This window comes from Ailuropoda melanoleuca, unplaced genomic scaffold (assembly GCF_002007445.2).
Source record: "Ailuropoda melanoleuca isolate Jingjing unplaced genomic scaffold, ASM200744v2 unplaced-scaffold9223, whole genome shotgun sequence".
NCBI classification, from domain to species: Eukaryota; Metazoa; Chordata; class Mammalia; order Carnivora; family Ursidae; genus Ailuropoda; species Ailuropoda melanoleuca.
Window position 1 is genome coordinate 311,617 of NW_023254685.1, and position 13,078 is coordinate 324,694.

Sequence of the window (13,078 nt, forward strand, 5' to 3'; positions counted from 1 at the left end):
TAAATTAGTAATTATTACTCTATACAATTATATATATGTATATATATATAAATTTTTAAAAAGATTTTATTTACTTATTTTAGAGAGAGAGCAAGTGTGAGCCAGGAGGGGCAGAGGGGGAGGGAGAAAGAATCTGAAACAGGTTCCACACTTGGAGTCTGATGTGGGGCTCTATCCCACAACGCAAGATCATGACCTGAGCCAAAAACAAGAGTCGGACGCTCCACTGACTGAGCCATCCAGGCGCCTCCAATTTTATACCTTTTTAAAAAGCTGAGAGAAGTATGTATTTACAGTTTGTTATATTAACCTTCTTATTTACCATTTTTGATTCTCTTCATTTCCATCTATGAATTTGAGTTATCATCTGGTAAGGTCCAATACAGCTTCATTCTCAATTAATCATAACCTGTGCAGGACACAACCCACATCTGGTGTCACCACTCCAGCTCTCGACCACCCTCAGGAAATGTCTGGGCCCTACTCTGCTTCCAGAACTCTCTTCCATGGCCCTGCACATACCCTGTGCTTCTCCTGAGATTCCCGTGCTCACGACATACACCCTCACTGATTCTTTGCCTTTTTGCATGTTGCCCTTTCCTGCTTCACCAGGCTCCCCCCAACTCACTCTTCAGAGTCTCTCTCAAGTCCCACCTTAGCCGTGCAGCCTTCTTTGAGGTTCTGTAGGCAGCAGGCACCCCTGACACCAGTGCTTCCCACAGTTGTGCATAATGGCCTATTCAGCTCTCAGTCTTCCTGGTTCCCCAGGAGTCTCCCCTTCCTCCCCAGGCAGGGTTGAGGGCTGCCTCTCCTTGGCGCCGTAACTCTGACCACTTTTTCATTCACTCCCCGGCTGCACAGGCATTGCTGTTATTCTTGCCGTCGATGCTGCTGCTGCTGCTATCGGCTGATCTGTCTCCCCACTAGACTTCCAGGCTCTGCTGAGGGGACGGCATGGCTCGGAACCCTCGCTCCCAGCACAGGGCCAGCCCAGGGCAGCTGTTCAGCAACACTTCTGAGTGAAAATTGTGAAGTTAGAGGAATTTGTCTCTCCTATTATAAAAATAACATCTATAATAACAAAATAGCTAACTATGAAAGACTCACCACATGTCTTGTACCTTTTTATACATTATTTAATCCTAAAATGATGCAGGTGGTTTTGTCTTTATTCTACAGACATCTTTACGAAGCTGAGAACAACGATCTGCCCCAGCTACTTGCACAAGTTACTATCTGGTGGCATTTAATTCTGAAAGAGGTCTTTCTGACTCCCAATCTCTGAGTGTACAGACATTAACTCATGATGTCATATGAATTTTACAGAATCCCCAGGACACTGGCACGGTGAGTCTTCACATCCTCACATTTCCTGCTGGCTATGTCCACAGAGGCCCTTGAGGGTCAGTGACTTGCTCTAAACCACAGATGAGCTGATGACGGCAGCAGTCAGGAGGATTACAGTAGCCATGTGTCCATGTTGCTGATGTCGCTCTGCTTCTTCTTGTGACCCACAAAATGCTGGACTCTGACCTTCACAGGTACATTGGAGGCCCAGAGTCTCCTCCACTCCAATCTCTTGGACCAGAGGCAGCATGAAGCTGCCCACCCAAACCCTGGTAGCAGCTCCTGCTTCTCCTTAAACCTAGCAAAAGAGGTTTGCCCAAGCTGAAGGAACTGCTCCCAGGCACTGACTGGGGCACATCCTCGCCTACATATCCTAGTTGTCTATCTCATGCGGAAGAGTGTGGCCTGCCTTGTTCTGAAAAGATAGAGCTGCCCAAGAAACAACACTGCACAATCTACTAATGCAAACCAGAGCGGGGTGCGGAGCCGGCCCAGGCCCTTCTCCCAACAAATGAAATAACAAGCCACATAATAGGTGGGCCTCACCCACTTGTGGCCAGCAGACGATGTCTGTCACCATCTATGCACACGTCCTGATTTGCGTCCTCTCTGTCCTGTCTTTCCCATATCATGTCTCTCTCTTCACCCCACGGCAGGGAAGGGAAAGGCTGACCTTTGGTCATACACAGCCTGTCCCATCCCAGCTACAGTCAGCACTTGTCCTTCTCCAAATGCAAACACGTCTGCACTTCAATAGCAGTCAGGACTCCTGATTTTTGATTAGTGCCCTACACAGTGCACAAACCTAGAGAACCTCACATCCCATCTGACCTTTCCCCAGCCCTGAGGGGTGACTCAGCAAGACAGTTACTCTAGTTTTGCACCAGAACAGACCTACTCAGAGGAACTGAGTGAACTGCTTATAGTGGGTCTGCAGGCATGACAGTCCCAGGTCCCAGCCCAGGCCATTCTGCAGGCTGAATGGTGGAGCCTGGAGTACACCACGCCCTGCACAGGAATAGTCCTCTTCCTCTGACACAGAAGCACATGCGCGACAGAGGCCCTGGCTGGCCTCAGAATATCACCAGAAAGCGTCTCACTGGAAAGCCTAAACTGCTAGGGCTGCCCATATGCAGAAATGTGGGGGTTTTGAAGTTGGATCTTGTTCCATTACTTCCTTGTTCCCCCACCTCTGTTGTGCTCACCACCTGGAAGAGTTTTAATTCTTTCATATACAAAATGAGGCCTCTGTTAGGAGGTACACCTACCTGTCTGCTGCTGCATCACCCCGGCTGGAGGCTCTCCCATTCCTACAGTCTGTCTCCACTACCTGCTGGTGGTGTGTTTTATTTATTGTGTGGCCCATTGTGTTAGGACACATGCAGCTGGACCAGAGGGGAGCCTGTGTGCCCTGAGAGAGGCACTGGGCCAACTTGGGGGGATTTGGAATTGGGAGTTGTGGGTGATAGACAAGTTGGAGGGGGTCCCAGGACCTGGCTCACTGGAGAAGCCTAGAGCCGGATGCCACAGAAAAGCACTCTTTGAATGTGGTGGCCCAGCCACTGTCCATGTCAATAACTCTCTGGGCAGACTCCAGACCACAAGGGTCACCAGAAGCGCCCTGACAGGTGACTCCACCTACATGAAGAAGGATACAGCACACAGCCAACATGGCTCTTACTCTGTCCATCGGACACAAATCATGCTGATCACATACACTTCTAGTAAGATGTGATATAGGTGGCTTTGGGGACTGGGGCTGGATCCTCTGTGGAAATTCTGGGGAATCTGTTCCTTCCTCCTGGGGAGGCTTATCCAGCTATCTTTGTGTGTCACTTTGAGGATACTCAGGAAGTGTGCATTCCAGGCTCCTCCAGAACCCTCAATGAGCCAGACTGGCCTGACCCAGCAGTTACAAGCCCCCTGGGTGGTGGTGGGGGGACTAGAATTGGGGTCTCCTGGGGATGTCACACACTATGTTTCCTGATCATATACGAGGTTTACAACTATTCTATTTCCTCAATGCAAAGAAGTCACTAAGTTAATGATAGGTTTTAAAAGGGAAAAATGAATCACTTTTAGGTGTATACGTCAATTCTAAGTGCATCTTGATTTCAAAAGTATTAAGCTGTTTTTAAAAAGTTGATTTTACACTCAAGGAAAGGTGGGGAGTTACAGAGCCTCCCCTGAGTAATCTGAAGTGAGTCCTCTTCAGTTTCCACGGAGAAAGGTGACCTGGACCAGGCCTCTGGGGCGTTCCCCAGCAGTAGGTTGCCGCTGTGTCCGTACCTGGCAGCTAGGGCCACTGGGGCCCCAGACAGGGCTGCCTCTGTGGACAGCAAAGGGAGTGACCCTTATATAGGGTACAGAAAATTTCCATGCATCCCGAATTCTCCCTGTCCTGCCTGTCTCTGTGCCTCTGGGACATGACACTGAACACTCAACACAGTGTCCTCTCTATAAACCCCTGTGAGGAGCCAAAGCTTCCTGAGATCCCTAACGCTCTCCTATCACTCTTCAGGGGGAGCTGCATGGGGTAAAATATGCCCATTTTATAGAAGAACAAACGTGCTCCAAGATTCCACTCTACTAAAGGCCATACCTGGGGCCATAAAAGCCAGAATCCAGGCCACTGGACTTGGAGAGAGGAGCTTCTGGACTGGGGCTGCAGACACAGAGTGATAGCAGGGAGCAGCAACCCCACATGTTGTCTTCTCCAGTTCTGCCATGAGTGCGGGAGGCACCCTTTGGCTTGGGGTGCACACAGGCAGGCAATACTTCTTCATCTGTTGGGCCTGTCTCTCCCTTCTTACATCTGTGCCTTGGCACTGGCTCTCTCCCAATGACTTTGGCTAGAATAGAGGATCAGAGGTGTCCAGAGCCCACTCAGCTTCTCCGAGGCATGGCCCTCTGGCCTCCCGGCACTGTCCCTGGCCAGGTCTGGCAGCCTGTGCATGGCCACTTCCCCTCCAGGCTCACTGACTTCCCCGTGTTTGATCCCTGGGGAAACCCAACCTCTCCAAGCCCCCACTCACTGTTGCGCCATTGCAGCTCATCCCCCATGGGTAGTGTCTGACTCCTTGTCCCGCTGACATGGACAACCCACCCCTCCCCTAGGACCCAGGTCTCAGTGACTTGGAATAAAGGGCCATGTCACTGAAACATGTACAGAGCCTCCACTTCACTCAAAGCTCGAAGCTAGGCACTTGGGGGTGGGAAAGAGAAACAGTGGCCCTGGTCCTTAGGAGCTCACCATCCAGAGCAGGGGTCTTAACCTGCCATCCACAAGCTTTGTGGGCCTCTGAAATTGGAAGCAGAAGGTACATGCACACAAAAGCAGGGAGGGTTTTCAGCATGAGAGTTCACATCCTCTCTTCAATACTCAGAAGGTTGCTGGCCTTATAACTCAGGAGTACTCAGAATCATTTATCAGGGCTTGTGGCTGGATAGGCTGTGTCTTGCTCATGGCTTAGTCGCCTTAGCACAGGGCCTGGGGTCAAATAGGGCTTGGCAAATTCTATATGCTAGAATGAATGAACTGAATTTTGGGGTTCGAATCAGTGTAACGGGCAAGAGCGTAGGATACTTTAGATTAGATCCTGGCCCGAGGGAACCACTACACTCCCAGCGGCAGCTACAGAGGGCAGCCCTGAAAGACAGCAGTGGTCAGAGGAGCACATCTGCCCCAGAGAACACGGTCTCACACAAATGCTACCAACACTGCAAATACAACCCCACCCCTACCTTGGAGACTGGGGCCTTCAGTGCCCCCTCCCCACCTGTTCCCAATGTCCCGGCATCCAGGTCTCCTTCCCCTTTGTGTTGAGGAATTCTTGCTCCCCATGGGGCCTCTCCCATATCTGTGGTCTGCAGGAGGCCAGTCAGCTTCACCCAGAGGTGACCTGCCACATATGTCTGCCCATAGAACTCCCTGCCAGAAGTCAGCTCTTGCCCTGTTCCTGAGACGGGGCTGGGGGAGGACCTCTGGGGAGGCTAAAAGGCTGGCCTGTGTAGGAGGAGCAGGGGAAGAGGCACCAGGCTGCACAAAGGGGTGGGGCAGAGCTGCCCTCCCAGTGACCGCCTTCTCCATGTCTTACTCACTGCCCTCCAGCTGGAGGCCAACCTTTCTCTAAACCAGTGTTTTTTCTCCAATGAACATTTACCTGATGTTTTATAAACTCCAGAACTCACAGACAAGGGACTGGGGTAGACCCAGGAGGGGACACAATATCACACACAATATCAATGTGCTTTGGAGTCTAGTCCTCAGGAACACTCAAGGTCTCCAGGCCAGGTCTTTTACAAATATGAGCATTTTGACTTTCACAACCGTCTTACAGAGACATCATTATCCCATTTTACAGATACGAAGACTGAGGATTTAGATAACTATGTTATACCAAATATGCAGTTAGGAATTTACGTGCCCCTAAGTCCACTATGGTGACTGACACCTCCTCTGTCTCTCTGTCTCACAGCTTCTGCCCAGTAAGTTGTGAGGACTCACACTCTCCCTCTCGCTTCTTGAGGTTGAGGCATTCATCTCCAGGTAAAAAGCAGATATTAAGGGACAGAGACAGGGTGCATAGCTGCCCCCCAGTGAGATTTGGCTCATGCACTGAGCAGCATGTGGACAGCCTGCAGTGCTGGAAAAGGTCAGATTCTTGAGTGAGGAGGAGAGAACCTGAGGAAGAGTGGAGCTGGCTTGGTTAGGGGAGTGGGTGAGGGAGGGGCACAGAGCACCAACTCTGTTGGACTCTGCAAGGCAGGAGTATATGTAGGCTCTTAGTCAAGGCACACAGCAGAATCACCCCAGGGCTTTTCCAGAAATATCTGCTTGGGCCCCCTCTGTAGTAACCAGGGCTGGGAGTGTCTTGTCATGTATTTGTGGATAAAGTTCTATGATCCAGCAATTGCACTACTGGGTATTTACTCCAAAGACACAGACGTAGTGAAGGGAAGGGCCATGTGCACCCCCATGTTCATAGCAGCATTGTCCACAATAGCTAAATTGTGGAAGGAGCTGAGATGCCCTTCAACAGATGACTGGATTAAGAAGATGTGGTCCATATATACAATGGAATATTACTCAGCTATCAAAAAGAACGATTTCTCAACATTTGCAGCAAATGGACGGGACTGGAAGAGATTATGCTAAGTGAAATAAGTCAAGCAGAGAAAGACAATTATCATATGGTTTCACTCATTTGTGGAACATAAGGAATAGCAGGAAGATCAGTAGGAGAAGGAAGGGAAGAAGAAAGGGGGGGGGGTAAACAGAAGGGGGAATGAACCACGAGAGACTATGGACTCTGGGAAACAAACTGAGGGCTTCAGAGGGGAGGGGGATGGGGGAATGGGATAGGCTGGTGATGGGTAGTAAGGAAGGCACGTATTGCATGGTGCACTGGGTGTTATACGCAACTAATGAATCATGGAACTTTACATCAAAAACCAGGGATGTACTGTATGGTGACTAACATAATATAATAAAAAATATTATTAAAAAAAATAAAGTTTTTGGGGGTTAGGTATGTACCTTACTCATTTACAAATGAGCCAGACAAAACATGCAGGAGCTGGTCTGGTATCACAGCTGGGCCCTGGTATCATCTTGTGGAATGAACAATGTCACAGAACATCACCTTTAGGCAGCGCCGCTCTGGGACCAAGATGGAGAAACAAGCACCTGTCATATTCACATCAGGGCACAGATGGAACATGCACATTCTCCAGCTCACAAAGACCCAACAGCCCCGTGCTGGCTACTCTGAGCAATGGCTGCCACTTTACCAGTCCCAGATTTAGCCTCAGAGTTGTCCCTTGTGCTGGGAAAGATTTCTTAAGTTGTACAGTCACAGAATTGCCCCTGCTTCCTTCCCACACCCAAATGGAAAGCAAAGCCCTGCTTCTACAATTCTCCCCAAACCCACCTCACCAGACCCAACTGCCACAGTCAGTCCTGCTAAAACCACCACACTGACATGCAAGGAGGCATTTGCATACTCACAGGAGTGAGGTCTCAGATGACCAAGCACCCCAGGTGGGCACAGTGCCCAGGCCTTACACCTATTACAGAACCAGCCAGAAATGACACATCGTTGATGATGCACAGTCATGCTTGTCCTAAGGATGTGTCCTGCGGAGCACTACACCAGGGAGTCAGAATCACCTTTCTCTATTTCAGACAGGGCCTCCACCTTGCTCTCACTAACCATCACCATCTCTGTGCCAGTGGCACCCAGGAAGGGACTTGTTTTCAGAGAAGGAAGGGTGCTTTGAGAGGTTTTGGCCCGGAGACCTCAGGCTGGTTCTGCAAGGAGACAGCGTGGCTCGACAGAGGTGTGACTGACAGGAGGCAGCTGACAGGTACACCTGTGCTCACTGAAAGTATGACTGGATGGTTTCTGACATGTGTAAACAGCGTAAAGCTATCAGCATGCTCAGCACAATGCACACTTCCAACAGCTCCTGTCCCTCTGTCCCCCCACTCTCCTGCCCCCACCTGCCCTACGCCCTGCCCCAGGCACTACTGATGAGCTTGTTGTCACTACAGATTCATCGGTGCTGTCTGGAATTTTAGATAAATGCAAGCATTCAGCACTGTGGCTTCTCTCACTCCGCCTAACTCTCCGGAGACAGACCCGGGCTGGCATAGGCACCAGAAGCTCACCCTCTCGGTTGCTGCATGGCAGTCTATGGTGTGGACAGACCAGCATTTAGCTGCTTCCCATTTTCTCAAAAGCCTCAGTGTCCACACAGAGAAAACCGCTGCCAGGACCCTGGCTTCTCCTATTGGCTGTGTGAACCACTCTGAGGTGAGTTGCTAAAAGCCAGTGATCTCCTGTTGAACAGGGACTTTGTCCCTACATCAGGACCTGTAGCCAACAGCATCAGCAAAAGCAGCACCCTCACAGCCCAGCATCAGGACATGGGTTCCCATTCAGCCCCACTGGTTATAAGAAAAAACATTTGTTGAGGGAAGAAGGGCACAAGGAGAAAACTAACAGATGTTGAGTGCTTGCTTTGTGCTGGGGGAAGCCCACGCTTTTACTATCAAGCTAACTTCCACAATACCCCTGAGATGGACAGGTCTGCATGAAAGAACACTGAGCAACATGGGAGAGCAGGTTCATGCTGGGGCCCCGTGAGCCCATCGCCAGCACAAAGGGACCCAGGAAGAGGGGCAGGTGCCATAGCAGGTGGCTTCTAGACTCAGACTTTGCTCCAAGAAGATCCCTTCTCAAGCTCATAGGCAAAAGTTGTCAAAGAGAGACCAATCAACCTACTTGGTACAAACAATGGATGATGCTCAAGGCATATCGAGCCAGCCTGGGTGGGATGGGTCTACAGTGGTATACTGATGGGGTTTATCCACACTCACTACAGCCAACGGGGTGGTGTTGATGGGGCAGGAAGGCACATGCTCCCCACCTCAGTTATCACAGGCTGGTAGGGGGTTGGAGGGCAATGTATGGTCTGACTTCAGCTTCTCTTTAGTCAAGAGAAGCCTCAAGAACAGCCCTGCTCTGATGGACGGTGCAGGCAGTTCAGGGTCTACCATACAGGAGTGCTCAGCTAGGCTGTACACTGAAGTCACCCCAGAGCCTAGAAGCCAGTGCTTAGGCCCCTGCCCTGAATTCTGACCCACGTGGTCTGGGTGTAGCCAGTGGCTCTGACAGGTAATTGTGGCTCAGGAGGGCTACTGCCTCAGGTAACCAGGCTTGCTTTTGTGTTAGTGTGTATGGCATATCACACACAGAGTAAGACAGAAAAGCTGGGAACATGAGGGAAGAGGAAATTATACTGTGTGGTCATAGGGTCTCCTAAGAACAGTGAGAAATAGAAATAGCAATAAGGAGACCCTTAATAAAGGTACATCGAAATGAACGAGTGAGAGGAGCACCTGGGTGGTTCAGTCGGTTAAATGTCTGACTCTTGAACTCAGCTTGGGTTTTGACCTTGGGTTTGTGAGGTGAAGCCCTGTGTTGGGCTCTGCACTGGGCATGGAGCCCACCTAAAATAAATAAATAAGTGTGTGTGTGTGTGTGTGTGTGTGTGTGTGTGTGTAGGGGTAACAAATAATTATAAGCCAGTATGCTCCTATGACTGAAGGAAGCCAAGCTACAGCACAGAGAAGGGCCTGAAGGGGGTGGGGAGGCATCAAGGAAGGCTTCCTGGAGGTAACACTGCGTCCTAAAAGAGAAATAGGGCAGGGAACTTCCAAGAGGCTGCTGCAGTGAACGTACCCTGGGGCAGGGTACCTTGTGAGCATGGGGGAGCCCCCAACCTGATGACCCGTGATATATATATTGCACACCATGAGGGGGTATTTGTTGCTTTCCTGCCCAGCATTTGAACAACAGTCCTGATCATGGGTGGGGGGGTGAAGGGATCCCAGAGAACTGAGAAACTGGGGCCCACCCGTCTCAGAAATAAAAAAGGGACAGATACTCTCTCTTCCCACCTTTCAAAGGCAGCTCAGCTGAGTTCCAGCCAGGACCCTAGATTTTGAGGACACACCTAAATGTCTATAAGAGGGAGCTAGAAAGTATTCTCAGTGAGGAGCGCTAGAGCTGAGTGTCCCCCAGGGGCATCCTAAGCAGCTGGCCCACCTAAAAGGACTTATTGTGCTTTGCCTCTCTAGATCCCTGCCCAAGCTGGGTCCTATGAGCTACCTTGCAGCTTGCCAAGACAGTTACTTTTTCTTTTTTTTTCTTTTTAAGATTTTATTTTATTTATTTATTTATTTTTATTATTTATTTGACAGAGATGGAGACAGCCAGCGAGAGAGGGAACACAAGCAGGGGGAGTGGGAGAGGAAGAAGAAGGCTCATAGTGGAGGAGCCTGATCTGGGGCTCGATCCCATAACGCCGGGATCACGCCCTGAGCCGAAGGCAGACGCTTAACCGCTGTGCCACCCAGGCGCCCCAAGACAGTTACTTTTTCACTTGACTGGAGTCTATTTCTGTCTTTTGCAACCGAGAGCCTTCACTAGTAAAGAAATTCTACCAGGATGATTTCAGGTGACAGACCCATCAGGAAAGGTGAAGGGAGTGTCTTGGATTGGTTATTCCACCTGATTAAGGACACTGGCAGTGAAAATACATCGGGAATTAAGTTATGGAACTCTGGCATCCCACTGCATGCATGGCAAACCCCTAATCAAATCAGCTGTGGTCAAATGTCCACTAGGGACTTTTAGGGGAAAAGTGACTCTTACAAAAACCCTGAGAAAAAGGAATGAAGAATTCAAGTACTATGGGGTGGGCTTATTTCTTCTAATTGCTCTGGTCAGCTTAAAGGGCGAGTAACAGTCAAATCTCTGAGCTCCCAGGGACTCACTATGACCATATATGCAGTGTCAAGACATCCCTAAACCAAAATCTGATTCCATCCATCTGTGGGCTGATGAATTATAAAGGCCGCTGAATGGATTGCTTCTCTGCTCCTGAGTGAAAGTTAGAGCACCATTTAGGTAAGGGCTGGACCCCTGGTCCTAGGAACGAGGCTCTGTTACCCCTAACAGAGGAGGATTCACAAACCTACTGAGTCCTTGCTCCTCTCTCTGGCTGCTTCAAGAGCCTGTTTGCACCTGTTCTGTAAAGTAAGACCAGCTCTCCTCATGGGCACCCCTGCCCAAGGATCAAAGTAGAGTCAGATCTCAGCATGACCGTGGGAACCAATTATAAAATCAAACTATTGAGGAAAAGGCTCATGTTCCAGAAAATTATGACTTTGCTAATCTGTACTGTCAAGAAGCTGAGGAGATTGGTGGAAATGGATTCTGAGAGTATTTGTCCAAGGAGGGAAGAATCCCATTCTGGGTTAGGATGAATGCATTGACATGGGTGTACCTATCCACTCTAGAGTCAGTGTACTACCTCCGAGAGGCAGGTGGTATTCCAGCAGGTGATGTGTTGGTTGACTAAAACCTCAGCTTGATATTGCCCCACCCCCATGAAATGAAACAGAAAAGTCAGAAATTCCTTGAAGGAATCCAAATACCTAAAGGAATAGAGTGTTGGAGTGGATTCATCAAGAGCAACCTGCTCACCAGCCCCTAACTATGTCCCTGGAGGACCAAAAAGACACACCCTACCCCCAAAGCAATCAACAAATACTGTGGCAAGGAGAGTGTCAACACCTTAGGAAACTGCCATAGCACTGTTCTCTGCCAGCTGGCAATGCTGATGAGAGATGCCATCTTTGAAGCAACATGTTTTTTCCTTGGTGTGCTACTCCCACTCATTTGCTAGGTGATCCCAAAGGCAGTGAGCTTCATGTGGGACCCATGCAAGCAGAATGTCTCTGATCCACCTGTGCTGTGGGGAGCTCTGTCACACTCTGAGGACCCCACGGCATGAGAGTGCCCATGGCAGAGCTGGACACTATGTAAAAACTGCAGCAAGTCCCAACAGAAGTCTTACCCGGGACCTGGAGTTTGAGGGGCTGCTCTTGGCCTGGGCTTTGGTGGAGACTGACTGTGTGTCTGCTACCTGAGTCTGTCTGTGGGATCCAAGGATCTGAGTTTCCTAGGACAAAGCAGTGCTCTTGATCAACCCACAACCAAGTCAGGTGCCCATCAATGGTGAATACAGGCCCAGGCCCAGGCGGGATCAGGAAGTGATTTGAGCAGGAGGCTCCCTTCACCTCCCACACCTGTGGCCTCCTGGAGCATTCTTTATGACCAGTGTCTGAGGAAGAACATGTGTGAACTGTATTTATAGGTGGCTCTGCAAGATATACCTGCACAGCCAGAAGTAGACTGTGATGGTATTAAGGCCCCTCCCAAGGGTGGCTCTGAAGGACAGCAGAAAGGGAGATCCTCTGAGTGTATATCCGATCACCCCATATGTGCAGAGAGAGAGAGAGGTGAGGTATCTCAGGACCAGCACTGGGGTCTGGGCACAAGGAGAGGTAGAACGCCGTCCTGGAACAGGCTGGGAATGTGAGACGGTGTGTCCCTTGAGAATACCTTCCCAAAGATTCCCCGTCCAAGGAAGCTCCAGTCAGTAGGTAGGCAAGGCAGGTGCCCTGGGATATCCAATGACCTCTTCCCCAGCTCCACCTGCTTGTTCCATGAGCTTCTGTGGCCAGCGGGGAGTCTCAGATTCTGCCTGGCCAACTTCCATTTACCCAGGTGACCTGCTGCCGCTACTACCATGAATGGGGAAGGAACAGGGTCCCAGATTCACCTCTTTATAAAAACACAACATTTTGTGAAAAGATCCTCTCATCTACATTTTTGAAATGGGAAAACAAAGACCAAAGTGGTTCTGTCCCAAGATTGTATACCCTGTTAGTGACAGAATTAGAATTCAAAAGGGGGCGCCCGTGTGTTCAGAGCCACAGCTCTGACATGGGTCAGGCTCCTCCTGTGTTCTCCAAAGGCATCTCCTGCACTCACTAGCATAAGTGAGTCCCCTGCAAGACTGAAAGACTCCATCCCTCTCCTCTGCTGATGTTTGTAAACAAGTAATTATCCTGGAAGGTGTGAACATCCACACTGGCTGAGAAATAGGCTCAGGGCAGCTGGGCCCAGTCCCAGCTCTGGGTCATCTAGCTTCTTGCCACTTTCCCCAGAGCTCTCCGAGCCAGAGAGCTCAACCCCTCAACTCACCAGTGCAGTCTGCACCTCCAGGAGAAGGTGACTTCTGAGCTACACAGAGCTGGACCTCCCACCACAGACTTCACCGCTGTCTGGCCTGGCCCACTCACAGCCGCCCA

The 13,078-nt window shown here is 50.1% G+C and overlaps 1 protein-coding gene across 3 annotated transcripts in view; it reads right to left on the reverse strand.

Annotated features, from left to right (window-relative positions):
- Positions 1–13,078, reverse strand: part of ARHGEF4 (Rho guanine nucleotide exchange factor 4) — a 233,643-nt gene that overhangs the window by 219,678 nt on the left and 887 nt on the right. The window lies entirely within an intron of this gene.